This window comes from Panthera tigris, chromosome X (genome assembly GCF_018350195.1).
Source record: "Panthera tigris isolate Pti1 chromosome X, P.tigris_Pti1_mat1.1, whole genome shotgun sequence".
In the NCBI taxonomy this organism is placed as follows: Eukaryota; Metazoa; Chordata; class Mammalia; order Carnivora; family Felidae; genus Panthera; species Panthera tigris.
This window is the reverse complement of record NC_056677.1, coordinates 42,598,618-42,615,800: the sequence shown is the minus strand read 5'-3', so window position 1 is coordinate 42,615,800 and position 17,183 is coordinate 42,598,618. Positions and strand designations below refer to the sequence as shown.

General features: G+C 38.9%; 1 long non-coding RNA gene across 1 annotated transcript in view; it reads right to left on the bottom strand.

Moving 5' to 3' along the window:
• The window catches only part of LOC102948887, a 133,684-nt gene extending 120,069 nt beyond the window's left edge, over window positions 1-13,615 (bottom strand). Inside the window, exon 1 of the long non-coding RNA XR_001511710.2 lies at window positions 13,575-13,615. This is a non-coding gene — a long non-coding RNA (uncharacterized LOC102948887). The remainder of the gene's footprint in view (window positions 1-13,574) is intronic.
• Between the last annotated feature and the right edge of the window lie 3,568 nt (window positions 13,616-17,183).

Sequence of the window (17,183 nt, the reverse complement as noted above, 5' to 3'; positions counted from 1 at the left end):
GAGTTCAGAAAATCCCAACCCTGGATGCAGACTCAGAATACCTCAGATTCAAAACTTAGAAAATAGACTCTTAAAAGACTCTTAAATACAGAGAACAAACTGAGGGTTGATGGGGGGAGGTGGGGAAAGGGTAAAATGGGTGATGGGCATTGAGGAGGGCACTCTTTAAGATGAGCACTGGGTGTTGTATATAAGCAATGAATCACAGGAATCTACCCCTGAAACCAAGAGCACACTGTATACACTGTTTGTTAGCCAATTTGACAATAAATTACACCTAAAAAAAAAAAAAAAGAAAATACACTCAAATACTTTAGATAACCCACATCCTCAACCTGGATCGCCAAATACCTCAGATGCAAACCTTGGAACAGATCCTTAAGGAGTTTATTTACCATGTACCATGAATTAAGATCCTCCTGTTAACTAAGTTTCAAGCCTTGGGAAACACACCCTCAAAGAATTTAGGGAACTCAAACCCTGAACACAGACATCTAAATACCTTATAGTTAAACCTTGGAACACAGACCATCAAAGCATTTAGAAACCTTGCAACCTGAAAAAAATAAATAAATACCTCAGATTCAAACCTTGGGAGAAAGCCTCAAAGAGTTCAGAGACTTCAACCCTGAACAAAGACCCCCAGATGCCTCAGACTCAAACCTTGGAACACAGAACCTTGTGCAGCTCAGGGACTTCACATCTAGAACAGAAACCTCAAATATATCAGACTCAAACCTTGGAAGAGAGCCTCCAAGTGTTTAGAGACCTCACTCCCTGAAAGCAGACCCCAAATACCTCAAACTCACACTTGGAACACAGACCTCAAGGCACCTGAGTGGCTCAGTTGGTTGAGCGTCCGACTTTGGCTCAGATCATGATCTCATGGTTCATGAGTTCGAGCCCCAAGTCGGGTTCTGTGCTGACAGCTCAGAGCCTGAAGCCTGCTTTGGATTCTGTGCCTCCCCCCATCTCTCTCTCTCTCTCTGCCCCTCCCCTGTTTGTAGTCTCTCTCTCAAAAAAATAAAAAATAAAATAAAATAAAATAAAATAAAATAAAATAAAATAAAATAACAACATAACATAAAATAAAATTTCAGAGACCTCACACCTTGAACACAGACCCACAGATACCTCAGATCCAAACCTTGTGACACAAACCCTCAAATATTCAAAGATTTCACACAATGAACACACATGCTCAAGTACCTGAACTCCCACAATGGAACAGAGCCTCAAGAATTTGGAGACAGGAGGCCCTGAACACAGATTCTCAATTGCCTCAGACTCATATCTTGAAACACAGACCTTCAAAGATTTCAGACAGCACACAACCTGAACACAAACCCCACATACCTCAGATTCAAACTTTGGAGCACAGATACTGGGTGAGTTCAAGGACCTCACACTCTGACTTCAGACACCAAATACCTCACAACCAAATTTGGACAGACTCTAAAAGTTCTAAGACTTCAAGGGTGCTTAGGTGGCTCAGTCAGTTAAGCGTCTGACTGACTTTGGCTCAGGTCATGATCTCATGATTTTGGGTTCAAGCTTGGCATTGGGCTCTGTGCTGAAAAAAATTTTAATAAAAAATAAAAGTTCTAAGACTTCAGACCCTGAACCTAGACCTCCCAAATAAATCAGCCATAAATCATGGAACACTGACTAAAGAATTTCAGTGACCGCATACACTGAATCCAAGCCTAATTATCTCAGATTCAAACCTTGGAACACAGACAATGAAAGCACTTTAAAATCTCACATCCTAAAAATAAATAAATAAATAAAATAAAATAAAATAAAATAAAATAAAATAAAATAAAATCTCACATCCTGAAAAAGATTCTGAATACCTCAGAGTTATACCTTGGGACACAAACCCTCAAAGATTTCAGAGACTCCACACCTGAACACAGACCAAAAATACATAATACACAAACCTTGCAATATAGACCCTATGAAAGTGCTGACTAGCAGCATTACTCACAAGAACCAAAAACCAGCGGCTGGGGAAGGGGTAAATCGGGAATTAGTGTTCAGTGGGTATAAAGTTTCAGTTTGGGAAGATGGAAAAGTTCTGGACACCTGTTGCTCAACAGTGTGAATATCCTTAGTGAACTGTACACTTACAAACGGTTGAGGGGCACCTGGGTGGCTCAGTCAGTTAAACATCCGACTTCGGCTCAGGTCATGATCTCATGGCTCATGAGTTCAAGCTGATAGCTCAGAGCCTGGAGTCTTCTTCAGATTCTGTGTCTCCCTCTATCTCTGCCTCTCCCCTGCTCACGCCCTGCCTCTCACTCTTTCGAAAATAAATAAACATTATTTTTTTTCAAATAGTTAAGATGATAAATCCTATGTTATGTGTATTTTACCACAATTTAAAATATAGGGAGTGGGGATATTAACTGGATTATCTATCTGCATAGTATCTGCTCAATTGTTTACATTGGACCAACCTGTAGCTTCTCCTGAGTACACCTGTCAAATTGCTTAGCTACCTTTGTTCTCATTGCCCGTGGAATGAGAGTTAGAAATTGCAAGGACACTAATGCGATTGTGGAAGATCGTCTGTGTTACTGTCCCCTTCCTTAAAGGTAAAGAACAGTAAGTAGTGACAATGCGTAGACAGAGACACAAGGATAAGCATTTGTGGAAAAGAGAGGATCTTAAATGATAGAATCTCTCCAGTTTAACAAAAAGAGCCACGGGGAAATACCATTTCTATCATTTCTTCAATTGAACTCAACTTCCCTTCTGTATATGATCAAAATATATTAAGTTACATATATAAATACCCAGAAATAATTACAATAATTGTTGTAATTATAATATCAATTACCATTGGAATTCACACATATATAGCATTTTACAATATTCAAAGCATTTTTGTGTGACTTTAGTTCATTTAATTCTTGCAACTCTAACAAGAAGAAAAGACTGAGCCAAACAACTTCTGGCTTAGGATCAGTGCTCATGTGGACATATCTGGCTCCTGGGGTCATCAGCTCTGCCTTGTGACCTCCAAAACATTGACCTCTGGTAACTGCCTGATTTGTCCTAATCTTCCATCTGCTCTTCTTGACACAGACGCCTTACACATTTGATTTACAGTCATGAGTCCTATAATCTATGATCTGTCACAAGGTTTTGCAAAATTTACTTAATAATCCATCTGGAGTCCATCTACTACCCTCAGGCCTTTATCATCTTTCATTGTACCACTATAACATCCCCCCAATAGTCTTTTTATCTCCATTTTAGTCCCTTGAATTAGTCAGCTTAATGGTGATAAAAAAGATGGTTCAAAGTGTTTAAATTGAAAGACTTGAATTAATGGACCATGCAAACCTTTAAACTTTAAACCCTTAAACTCGGTTGAAGGTTTTAACAGAGTTAAAGGAAGTTAAGGGTGCTGAGACACCTGGGGAGTAGCAACAGGGAGAAGCCATTACCATCCCTTGAGGTGAATGGGGCATGGGGAAGAAGAAGTATTACTGGAATCCGTGAGAATTCAAGCAGAAGAGGTGCCAGTGGACAGGAGCTATGGATACAGGTAGAAAACCAGAGTCATTGACAGATGCACAGCCAGGGAGGGAGAGAGTTAGAGGGGCAGAATGGACAGATAAATACCTACAAACTCTCTCTCTAACTACACTCTGATCTGCTGGTGCCCACTTCTTCCCACCCACACCTACACACATGCATTGTCCAAAATCAAGCAGAAGTTAGAGGATATGGTGCTTGTAAAACATCTTCAAATTCATTTACAATCCCCTCATCAAGGGGTGGAGCCTAATTCTCCTCCACTTAAATATTTTTTGTTTATTTTAATCTATTTCTTTATTAGCTTTGCAATTAACAAAGGAAAAAAAGGTAATGACATAAAGAGCAATAAAAAATCTGTGACCTGTTGGTTTGGGATATGTACTTTAAGACTAGAATTGTTTTTATTCTTCATATAAAATGGTGAATATTATAAAACTGTAGAAATCAAACACAAGCTGTTTTTCTTTCATTAAAGATTGGGTCTTTTCTCCTGAAAACATGTAGGTCCCAAAGATACTGATATCAAGTTTACAAAATATCATACATTGATTCTGTTACCCCATTTATACAAAATTGCAAACAACTCTGTCTACATATATGTAGACTCAGAGTCACATATCTGGGATTGTATTCAGCAAAGTATAAAACAATGGTTTTCTTGGGAATGCAAGCTGGTGCAGCCACTCTGGAAAATAGTATGGAGGTTCCTCAAAAAACTAAAAATAGAACTACCCTACAACCCAGCAATTGCACTACTAGGCATTTATCCAAGGGATACAGGTGTGCTGTTTTGAAGGGACACATGCACCCCAATGTTTATAGCAGCACTATCAACAATAGCCAAAGTATGGAAAGAGCCCAAATGTCCATCGATGGATGAATGGATAAAGAAGATGTGGTGTCTATATACAATGGAGTATTACTCAGCAATCAAAAAGAATGAAATCTTGCCATTTGCAACTACGTGGATGGAACTGGAGGGTATTATGCTAAGTGAAATTAGAGAAAGACAAAAATCATATGACTTCACTCATATGAGGACTTTAAGAGACAAAACAGATGAACATAAGGGAAGGGAAACAAAAATAATATAAAAACAGGGATGGGGACAAAACAGAAGAGACTCATAAATATGGAACACAAACTGAGGGTTACTGGAGGGGTTGTGGGAGGGGGTATGGGCTAAATGGGTAAGGGGCACTAAGGAATCTACTCCTGAAATCATTGTTGTACTATGCTAACTAATTTGGATGTAAATTTTAAAAAATAATAAATAAATAAATAAATAAATAAATGAATAAATAATTTAAAAAATGGAATCTCCCAAAAAGCCAGCATGGAAATAACCATGCACTTAACTTCTCAATAAATACTACTTGTCTGAAACTTGAAATGTATTCTGAACCATTGTTGTTAACTCAAAAGAGCAAGGAAAATGGGTGAAAAGTGTTCTTTTTCACTTTAGTATCTCCAGTTTGGGAATGGTTAGTAAGAAAAAGGCATCAAAAATAACAGCTTTAAAAATACCAAAATTTAATTCAATAAAATGAGCTTGCCAATGTAGCTGACCTAATACCCTAGGTAGCATAATGCCAGAGAGATGACAATAAGCTTTTATAACATAAGGATATGTTTAAGGAAAAGGAAGAACCTCAGGCAGGAAGTAACTTATAGACTCTTAAAATCCCATCTGTTAAAAAGATTTTGACACTTGTTAACATGCTACAGAAGACTTTAGTCAGAACTATTGCAATAGGTATATCAATCAGGGAGGAAAAACTTACCCTCTACTCTCTTAGCTTCAGTGCTTGGGAGACTGCAAAGTAAACTGACAGTGAACAGTAGCAGAATATGCCATCCCAAAATATGCTATGTTGGCATAAGAATTCTTTTAAGCTGAAGACAAGTGAGAAGAAGCAGATACAAAAAAAGCTCTCTGCCCTCCCTCTGTCTACAAGTAGAACATAAATTTGTAAAGATGTTCCCCCTCTCCTCTCTATGAGGAAGGACAGGAGTTAATCACCAGAGACAACTCTAGACTTAACAGCCCAGAGAGAGCACCAGAAAAATCGACATAGCAAACATTTCTAACTAGCCCTTATCTTCCATTAGTTCTTCCATATATTTACCTTCTCATAATCTGCCACCCTTACAGACTCAAAGTCCTTTTCCTTTACCTTGTCACGCCTCTAAAAAATGTGTTGTTCTCTTGTCAAGATGCCATATAAGCCCAAGTTCAAACCACCCCTTTGAGTTAATCATCAATGAGTATTCTCCCATGTGTATTTCAAATGTACACATTAATAAACTTCTATTTGTTTTTCTCTTGTTAGTATGTCTTTTGTCAGTCTAATTTGCAGAGCCCCAGCCAATGAACCCAGGATGAGTAGAAGAAACAGATTTTGTTTTCCTCTCCTACAACAGATTATCAAGAGTAAAACAGATTTTTATTCTTGTGTGTACATCACAGAAAAATATGACTTAAGGAGGCATTTAAAATTTGGGGCTTATACACCATCTTGATAGGGGAAGGGTGCAGGATAAGGGTACTTACAGAAAAACAAGTGACTTTTTGGAAAGATAATAGGCCCTTAGGAGAACAGATAGGAGATATGGTAGTTTTATGACACCTGTTCAGGCATCCTGTGGAGACTTCTCATCTCCATTGATAAGAGCCAATCATCCCTGGTTGCTCCCAAGAAGGGGATTTATGACAGTTGAGTTCTTTTGGGAGGCTCTGCTTTTAGGCAGATAAGAGATTTCAGGAACTCAGATGCCTTCCTCTCAAAACAATTTTTATGCCACAGTAGCTTATTCTGGACCCCTTCAAGTGTGTCAAGACTATCACCATAGAGGAGAGATATTGGGCTCAACTCCAAATATAACAAGGACAAGTGAAGATTTATAACCATTGAGCCAAATGAGGGGTCAGTAGATGGAAAATTACTCAAAGGAAACATCATGGGTAGGGGGATTCTTGCTAAACTAACTCAACAGGATTCTTACTGAAAGAAAGCCAGAATGATTGGATATCAAGAGTGGGGATTCTCAGGGCACTCAGCTGACTCAGTTGGTAGAGCATGCAACTCTTGATCTCAGGGTTGTAAGTTCGAACCCCATGATGGGTATAGAGATTACTTAAAAATAAAATCTTAAAAAAAAGAGGATTCTCTCTAAACTAACTTAGCAGGATTCTTGTTGCACCTGGACTAAGCAAACTGAAGACAGGGCCCAAAGACAAGGCCTAGTTGAAAAGAGGTCTCAGAGGAGCCTGACTAAAGTTTGGTCAAGGACAGACAGAGTCTTTGTCACTTGTGAGCTCAAACTGAAGCTGACCATAGTATTTATTGGGTGTCATCTGAACACCAACGGTACTCTGTGACCATTGCCTAAATAGAGCCAAAGACACAAATGTGGCTTTTGAGCCTTCTGGCTTTATATTTGAGTTTCATGTTGCTTTTCCTGCTCTACTCACAAAAAAAGAAAGGAGAAATGTCATCTAACCAAAAATGACCCAGGTAACCTAAGATATGGGAGAAAATATTTACAAGTCCTATATCTGATAAGAGGTTAATATCCAAAATATATAAAGAACTCCTACAACTTAATAACAAAAACCAAACAACCCAATGTAAAAATGGGCAGAAGAACAGAACAGATGTTTTTTTCAAGGAAGATATCCAAACAGCCAAGAGGTACATGCAAAGATGCTCAATATGAGTCATCAGGGAAATGCAAATCAAAACCAATGACCTATCACTTCATACCTGTTAGAATGGCTATCATCAAGATGAGATAACAAGTGTTTGCAAGGATGTGGCAAAAAGGGAACCCTCATGCACTGTTAGTGGGAATGTAAATTGGTACAGCCACTGTGAAAAATAGAATGGAGGCTCCTCAGAAAATTAAAAATAGAACTACTGTGGGGTGCCTGGGTGGCTCAGTCGGTTAAGTGTCCAACTTTGGCTCTGCAATGGGCTCTGTGCTGACAACTCAGAGCCTGGAGCCTGCTTCAAATTCTGTGTCTCCCTCTCTCTCTGCCCCTCCCCCACTCACACCCTGTCTCTCTCTCTTTCTCAAAATGAATAAACATTAAAAAAAATAGAACAACTATATGATCCAGCAATCCCACTCCTAGGTGTATATCTGAAGGAAATGAAAACAGGACGTTGAAAAGATATCTGCACCTCCATGTTCATTGCAACATTATTCATAATAACCAATATATGGAAACAACCCAAGTGGCCATCAACAGATGAATGGATAAAAAAGATATGTTATATATATATATATATATATATATATATATATATATATATACACACACACACACACACACACACACACACACACACACACACAATGGAATATCATTCAGCCATGAGAAAGAAGAAAATCCTGCCATTTGCAACAACATGGATGGACCTTGAGGACATTATGCTAAGTGAGGTAAGTCAGAGAAAAGACAAGTACTCTATGATCTCAGTTATACGTGGAATCTAAAAAAGCCAAACTCATAGGAACAGAGAGTATAATGGTGGTTACCAGGGCTGGGGTTGGGGGGAAGTGGGGAGAAATGGTCAAAGGGTACAAAGCTGCAATTATGTCGGATAAATAAGTTCTGGAGATCTAATGCACTACATAGTGATTATAGTCAACAATACTGCATTATATACTTCAAATTACCAAGAGACTGGATCTTAAATGTTGCCACCACAAAAAAAAATGATAATTATGTGACATCATAGAGGCATTAGCTAATGTTACAGTAGTAAACACATTGCAATATATAAATGTACCAAATCAACACATTGCACATTTTAAACATATAATTATATGCCAATTATATCTCATTTAAAAAATGACTCAATGAGTATACATAAATATTCCTTCAAATCCCATAAATCATAATATTTGTGGGAATTCTATTATAGAAGGAAATATAAAGATAATTTTATAATAAAAAAATTTTTCATAAAAAAAGAGAATAAAGATTCTTGGCTATGATAGGGATCAGGACACAATACCCCAAAATATGGTACCTTGGCATATTGAATACTTCAAGCTGAAGGAGTTTGAAAAAAAAGCAGCAAAAGCACCTTCCCTCATCCTTCTCTCCTAAAGCAGGTCATAAGACTCTCATGTGAGAGGTGCCCTCCTGTACCCAGAGGAAAGGAGCATCCTTATATCTAAAGACAAAGGATGCTGAGAAGAATCTGAAAGAACAGGCCTTGCTAAGTTTCCCTCAGTTTACTACACTTAACTTTATACTCCTTGCCTATCATATTCCTCTACAACAGTCTACTTCTTATCAAACCTAGCATAAAAACACTCAAGTATGTTAGGTCAGGCCTCATTAAGGCTCCCATGCCACATAAAACATACATCAAACAGATGTGTATGCTTTTCTCCTGTTAATCTGTCTTTGTCCATTTAATTTTCAGACCTAGCTAGGGACCCTAAGAGGGTCAAGGAAAACTTTTTCGTCCCTTGTAGCTCCATCCAAAAACTTTTTGAGCAAAATGTTCTAGCAGGAATGGAATTTTGGCTCCCATTTCCTGACTAAACCATTTGTCATGATAAGCCATTCCTAGCTCTCTTGTCTTTTATGTTTCTCCCACATTCCCTGCCCCCTCACCATGCTTACCCATATTCCCATTCCTCCTCTCACCTTACTATCCCCTCTAGGGGCCCCGCCTACATAATTTGGTCCCTCTATTCTGGCAGGTGGTTCATGAAGTTCTGACCATTCCTTTCGACTCACCAGACAAAACTGCAGACATTAAAATGATGAGGAAAAAGGTGTGCAGAGGAAAAACTGTTCGGAGGGAAAACTTTACAAGGAGTACAGAGTTATTTTAAAAATAAAAGCAGGGGCACCTGGGTGGCTCAGTTGGTTAAGCATCTGACTTCAGCTCAGGTCATGATCTCACGGTTCATTGGTTTGAGCCCCGCATCAGGCTCTGTGCTGACAGCTCAGAGCCTGGAGCCTGCTTCAGATTCTGTGTCTCCTTCTCTCTCTGCCCCTCCCCCACTTGTGCTCTGTCTCTCTGTATCAAATATAAATAAATCTAATTTTTTTTTTAAAAAAAAGAGGCAAGACATTAGTCACAGAATCTGAAAAAAAGCAAATTTTAAATCCCCCTCCAAAATTATAAAATGATAAACAAAAGCACCGGATAATGATTTCTGGAGCCTGCTTCAGATTCTGTGCTTCCCTCACTCTCTACCCCTCCCCCACTCACACTCTCCCTCCCTCTTTCTCTCTCTCTCTCAAAAAATAAACATTAAAAATAAAAGCCAACATAGAAATAAACCAAATCTCTCATCATCTTTCTCTCCCCACCCCACCCATACAGCTCAAAGCTGTCCAAAGGTTTTCAAAACCTTTGGACATACAGCTCAAAGCTGTCCAAAGGTTTTCAAAACCCTCATAAAGAACAACTTCAGAGAAGACATGGTTCAGTGAAAAGGTCTGTAACCACAGGAACTGGAAGTAGCTAGAATCAGCTGATAGGAATCCTAAAGCCATTAGGATCAAATATGCAGACACGGGATCTTCACACATTAAGGATTTAGAGAATCTGAAATGAAACCTTTTTCACTCTGAAAAAAAACCACTGCATCTCCTACTGATCATATTGCAAGTCCAACCAAATAGATTAACCTTTAATGGCTTTCGTACTCTTCCTAAATTCCTCCTCTTTTAATTTCTCTGCTCTTAACCCCTCCAATCACCTTGCCAAAGCTCCTTATAGAGAAATATTTGTGTTTCAATGGAAAACTCTGTATCAGGGTTATCAGATTCTAGCCCTAGTCATTGTCTTTGAGCTATTTCGCAATTCTTTGTAAGCTGTAGGTAACTGATATATATGGAAATTCTGTCCTGTTTGGCAGTAATTGAAATTAGCTTCATCCCCTCTGTGGCAAAATGATTTTTGTGGACCTTTGCAACTTGTCTCAATGTTCCTTTACTTCATATAAATCTGTGCAGTTTTGACCTTTCCTTTGAACCAATTATAAAATCTGCCTGGTTCTCTCATATCACAGAAGTGACAAAGACTCTCCTTGGCCAAACTTTGGTCAAGCTTCCCTGAGCCCTCTTCTCAGCTAGGCCTTGACATCCTTGGGGGACCTGCATAGCCCAGTTGTAGCAAAAATTCTAAATCATTTTAGCGAGAATCCCCCAGTCTTGATATCCCATCCTCCTGGCTTCTTTCAGTAAGAATCCCATTAGCTCAATTTAGTAAGATCTCCCTACCTTTGATGTCTCCTCTCAGTAATTCTCCATCCACTGATCCCCTCATTCTGCTCCTAGGCTATAAATCTCCAGCTTCCTTTGTTGTATTTAGAATTGAGCTCACTTCTACATTGAGGTCTCTTTTTCCCTAATGTAATAGTTCCTGAATAAAGTCTGTTTTTACTGCTTTAACTACTGTAAGGTTCTGGTTCTCTTTAATAGGAGTTAAATTATTTCCTTAACATGTGTTGACTTTTACATCTGTATGAGAGTAATGATTTTACCTTTCTCTGAAAATTATATTTCAACAGCCTTCTCCTGCTCTCACCAAAGCATATGAAAGAGAGATTTTGCCACCCCAAAATATGCCTCTCTGGAATAAGGATTATTTTAACTTAAAGGCAATCAAAACCCAGCAGATTCAGGAAAAGCTCTTTACCTCTTCCTCAACTGCCTAAATTTACATTGGATAGTGGGCCTGTACTAGGAAGAGAGCTATTACAAGAGATACCCTTTACCAAAGAAACTTATCTACATAACAAGACAATGTTCTCCAACCATCTTCTCTCACCTTCCTGTGAATGGCCTTTTTCTCCTTTGCATCCCCAGACACCTACCTCTTTCCTTAACTCAAAATGTTACATAAGCCTAATGACCTGGCTGCCCTTTGGGTCTCATATTTTTATGGGGTTCCTATACTTAAGAAATCTGGGTTTTTTTCCTGTTAATCTGTCTTGTGTCAACTTAATTATTAGTCCAGGCAAGAAACCTAGAAAGGAATAAGGAGAAATTTTTCCTCCCCTACACTTATCTGTCACTCTTTCAAAAGAAAGTTGATTGCACCTATATCTCTTCCAGAAAATCTTTATAAATGTGTTCTTTCAGTGTCAAACCACTTCATATGTGATGAATGTGTGATGTGTTGCCTTGTTCTTAGGAGGATTCATTATCCCAAATTAGACTGAGTTCCCAAGAATTCAGAGTCATGTGTTCCTTTGAAATTCCCAGACAAGGACCTTGCACAAGACTAGTGGACGTAAGGTTTGCAGTGATGTCCTCCTGAGGTGTCAGTCTGACAGCCACCTCGACCAAAGTGGAAGGCAAGAATCATGCAAGCAAAACAATGGATCTCAGAAATATCCATTAACACAGCCCATCCTCCAAAGCTGAACAATTTCATTGCCCTGGGCCTTCATTCAGATTTGGAGTTCCTCCCCCCACACACCACCTTCTAACAAGCTTGTATGTCTAGTTCCTTCCTATAGCACATTTGAAGCCATGACCTGCAAATGGGATCTTAGAAACACGCATGATGACAGAAGGGTCAGGAACAACTGCAGTGTCACTGAGGGAAGAGATTTGAAAAGCGGTGAATCAAATCAAATGAACCACGATATTGCTGGCCAGTTTTTTTTTTTAAAGAGAGATGTCTACAGAAAAAAGTTTGGAACTGTGTATAACATTCTCTGCTAAATGTAGGGCAAGGTATAATATATTGTTGGTACATGTAGTTTATGTATGTGAAGTATTGTATATATTGCCTCTCCTCCATTTTTAAGGATGCTAGATAGATTTGGTATTACTGAAAAACAAAGAATACAACCAAATTATTGTTTGGTTAATATTTTCATGATATCAGGGCACTTGGGTGGCTCAGTTGGTTAAGTGTCCGACTTCGGCTCAGGTCATGATCTCGCAGTTCGTGGGTTCAGGCCCCACGTTGGGCTCCATGCTGACAGCTTAGAACCTGGAACCTGCTTTGGATTCTGTGTCTCGCTCTCTTTCTGCCCCTCCCCTGCTTGTGCTCTGTCCCTCTCTCACACTCTCAAAAATAAACATTAAAATAATTAAATATTATCATGATATCATTATCTGCCAATTTACCTGCATTCCATTCTAATGATGGAAGAAACACTGGTCTTCAGAAAAAAACAGGTGCTGAAGACCTATCTTGCATGCAGGTCCTATTGCTAGACTTCAACCACTTGTGATTTGTCTAACCCCAATATGAATATGGGGTTCATATTGTGGTAGAGCCCCTCCCTAAGGAATGTGGTAGAGGCCTTTCCATAACAAAGGAAGGCAATGTTCAACGTGGCCCAATCAACTCCCATACACATATGCATAGCTCTGACTTGACTCTGTAACTTTGACTGTGTCCAATCAGACTATATGTGTCACCATATATAGGAGACAAAGAAGTAGAAATTGCATAAAAGGCTATACCTTGCTGCACTCAGGGCTTAGCCTTTTTGGGCTAAGCCTTAACCCACTGAGCCCATGCCAGCACAAATGAAGACGCTTCCTGGACAAAGAAAGCCTGGGTGTCCCATCTCTCTGTGTGAGAATCCTGCTATAATATGACAGTAGACCTTTTCCTCCTCTGAGCAGGCCTTGTAGCAAGCTCAACTTTGGACATCCCTAACTGGTCTAAGCTCCTCCCATAAAAGCAAACTTGCTCAAAAATCAGGGGTTTATCATAAGCCTGTTGTAAGCAGAAGGAGTTAGAGGTTTCCAGAAAAAGATAATATACAGCTTTTGTGACACAAGAGAAATCATTTTGCATGATCTATACCCTACTTGTCCAAGTACACTTCTTGCAGAACTTCCTAGGAAGTATCAGAATTACAAAGAAATGCAAAACCTCAGTAGTTAAGAATTTTAAGGGAACAAAGAGAATGTAAAAACTTACAAGTCTCTAGCCTAACCATATCAGAAACTAAATCAGTGATAAAAACTCCTAGTGCTGTTTCAAAAGTAAGCAAGACCCTGCATTCCTTACCTGAAATAAGGAGCCCAAGACACCATCCAGTTTATACTGGCTCTCAGAGCATGTAAATGTGGGCATAAAGTTGCACAGGCATAAGTAGAAAACATGCCTACACCTGCATCCTATGTTATGTTAATGAGGCTTATGCTACTCCTAGGGCAAAGACTTTAAATATTATAACGAAGCAAAGGTAACTGTCCAACAGGGGAAAGGGCTTGCTCATTGTGATTTCATGAATCCTGAAAGTCTCATTCAAATATGATAATCTTCCTCCTCAGAAGAAAAGAAATAGTGGCCATCTCAAAACTATCATGTGTACAATTGTTGCAGGATAGTTGAGCATAACGGTTAAGAAAGAATTCTTGAGATGTTTTGCCATGCAACTTAGTAAGTTTATTTAAGTAGGATGGGAACAGAACCAATAGGCAGAAAGAGCTACACTTTTGTTGTATGAAGCCTGTGGTTATATGCTTCATGCTCAAGGGGGAGAGAACATGCAGGGAGTATTAGATCATAAAGGTTTTCTTTGAACTTCTACTCATAAAACTACTTTCACAAGATTTCTCTGGTGCTTATCATTCAGTTTGATGTTAACTATCGGTGAGATTTACAGGCATTCATGAGATCCTTTAGGAATGCAGCAACCAGCATGTATTTGATCCTTATCGGAACTATGCAGACTATAGGTCAGCCTTCCAGGCTAAAAGTGAACATTTTTCTGCTTCTATCCCTCATCACAATGATAGGCATTGATGTTGCCAAGATGGCTGGTTAATGTTTCCAGAGATCATCTCCAGACATTTTTTGTTTTCTCTGTGAAATTATTCACAATAGTAAAGATAAAGTGGTTCAAATTTTACAAAAATATTGGTAAGGAAATTTCACTCCAGAAAGATGGCCAAATTGGGTGCCTGGGTGGCTCAGTCGGTTAAGCCTCTGACTTCGGCTCAGGTCATGATCTCACAGTTGGTGGGCTCGAACCCTGTGTCAGGCTCTATGCTGAGAGCTCAGAGCCTGGAGCCTGTCTTTGGATTCTGTGTCTCCCTCTTTCTCCCTCCCCTGCTCACGCTCTCTCTCTCTCTCTCTCTCAAAAATAAATAAAACATTAAAAATTTTAAATAAAAGAAAGATGGCCAAATCTTGCCCTGTCATTATCATAACCAAGGAAAAGCTATGAAGAAAAGCAAAACTCAGAACACTTGCCTCAAAAACCATTTGAACATTTGCAAATGGGTTTTACTCACTTGTTCTGTAGGAGAGGAAAAATAATTTTCCCTCTGCTCTTCTAGATTCTTGACTGAGACCTCCCTGTAATAAAAGAAAGACTAATAAGAGAAAAACAAACAGAAGTTTAATAATATGTATGCCTCACATATACATGGGAGATACCCAGAAAAACAGTAAAATTTCCCAAAATGGTCCAACCCACCAGCTTAAATTCCATCTTCAGCTAATGACAAAAGAAAGGTGTTGGGAGGGAGCAGTTATGGAAGGTTACCAGGAAAAATACAGTAAGGATTATTATGCAGATTTAAGTCAGGCATAGTCTCTAATGGTGAGTTTCTTAAATTGTAGTCATCATTTTCTTCCTGTAAGGGAGACACCCTTACAAATGGAGATTTCCATTACAAATCTAAATTTCCCTTACAAAAAAGTAACTTCAACTCTGCTTTCAGAGATTCCTCTGTGTCTTCTTTTTCTTAAAAAAATCAACTCAAAATAATCTTCATGCCAAAGAGACATATTTTAGGGTGGCATATTCTGCTACCCTTCAGCCCAAAAACAAAATTTTGAAAAACACTGAAGGGGATTAGAATATGCCACCCCAAAATCTGCCACTTTGGCATAAAAATTATTTTGAGCTGAAGGCAATTGAGAATTAACAGATGTAGAAAGAATTTCTCACAGAGTTTCCACTATCTGACTCAAAGCAGCAACTTCTGGGAAATGAGGCTGCCATAAATTCCCTCTTCAGATTTCCTCCCAGGAGAGAGACCAAGAATAAACCTAGCATAAATTCCCTTTCCTAAGAAGTTTCATGGCCATGAAGAAGAGGGAAAGACCACTTGCATCTGCATAAACAAACATCACAAACTTTGTTATATCCCATTTATTCTCCTAACACCCATTTGTCATTCCTAAAGAAACCTATTTGTTCTTCTTATAAGAGCCTTTTTCCCTCTCCCTTTCCCTACTAAGTTAGGTATGTAAGCCTCCCAATTCTAATCACCCTTCTGAGTTACTTATCAATAAGCACTTCTGCATGTATATACACTGCACATGTAAAAAAAAAAAACCACTGGTTTTTCTCTTGCTAATCTGTCTTTTGTTAGCTTAATTCACAAGCCCCATTCAATGAATATATAAGGGTAGAGGAAAAGTTTTCCATCCCTACAACACTTTAGTAACGGTTTGTTAGTTTTATGCTTGGATGGAAGTCTTCCCCTGATAAAAAGCTAATACTATGTTGCCAAAACAAACAAACAGACAAATACTAATAATAGATAGATTTTGGTTTTCCCGCCTGGATAATATATTCATTACTCGCTAGTGCTAAAGAATCTCACCTTAGGGGCACCTGGGTAGCTCAGTTGGTTGAGCGGCCGACTTCGGCTCAGGTCATGATCTCGTGGCTCACGAGTTCAAGCCCCGTGTCGGCCTCTGTGCTGACAGCTTGGAGCCTGGAGCCTGTTCCAGACTCTGTGTCTCCCTCTCTCTGCCCCTAACCCACTTGCATTCTGTCTCTGTCTCTCTCAAAAATAAATAAACATTAAAAAAAAAAAAAAAAAGAATCTCACTTTATAGGTGAAATACTTAAGAAACTGTGTAAGGTACTTCATTAAAGTAAAAACTTCCTTGTCCATACTGACCTGTAAAACTATGTCAGAATTGAATGAAGTAATGATCTTTTAAAAATCAAAATCATCAAAATTTCTACAAAAGATTAATGTGCCCTGACTTGAAATCTAACCATTAGCTGTAACGATAATGCAATCCTCACCTCAAAATCCTCAGAGGTCCTCATATGAAATGATTCCAGGAGGACCCATAAGCTTATCAAATATTGTCAAAAATGACATCATATGCTCACCGGGTGCAAGCTTCACTCTTAAAGAGAATACCCCAGATACACCTTTACATGATTTGTTTTGGGGAGACTGGGATTACTGAGAAGAGACAGACACCAGTGAAACTCCACCTTAGAACTACATTGGAAAGGACCCTTTCAGGTCCTTTGAACTGTAAGTACTGCATTTAAACTCCCGGGTATGCACTCATAAGTACATGAAAGGCAGTATCAGCGATACCATAAACAATACATTTGTGCCTCTTCAGTGTGCAGCCCTGAGATGTTCTTGGTATAATCAGATGGATTTCCTATGTTTGCCACATTAAAATATGCCCCACACTTTGGGTATAGTCATTCAGTCTTTCCAAGCATTCAAAACTGAACTTCCCTGTGCTCTCATTTTATTAATATTTTGATATTCCCTTACCAGGAAGTATGCAAGACACTTTCACTGATTGGTGCAAGGATTTATACTCTGGCTAGGAGTTCCTGAACTAGATCATGTTATCCATAATTTATACCAGACTCTGGCTCAAACAGTAAAAGAAATA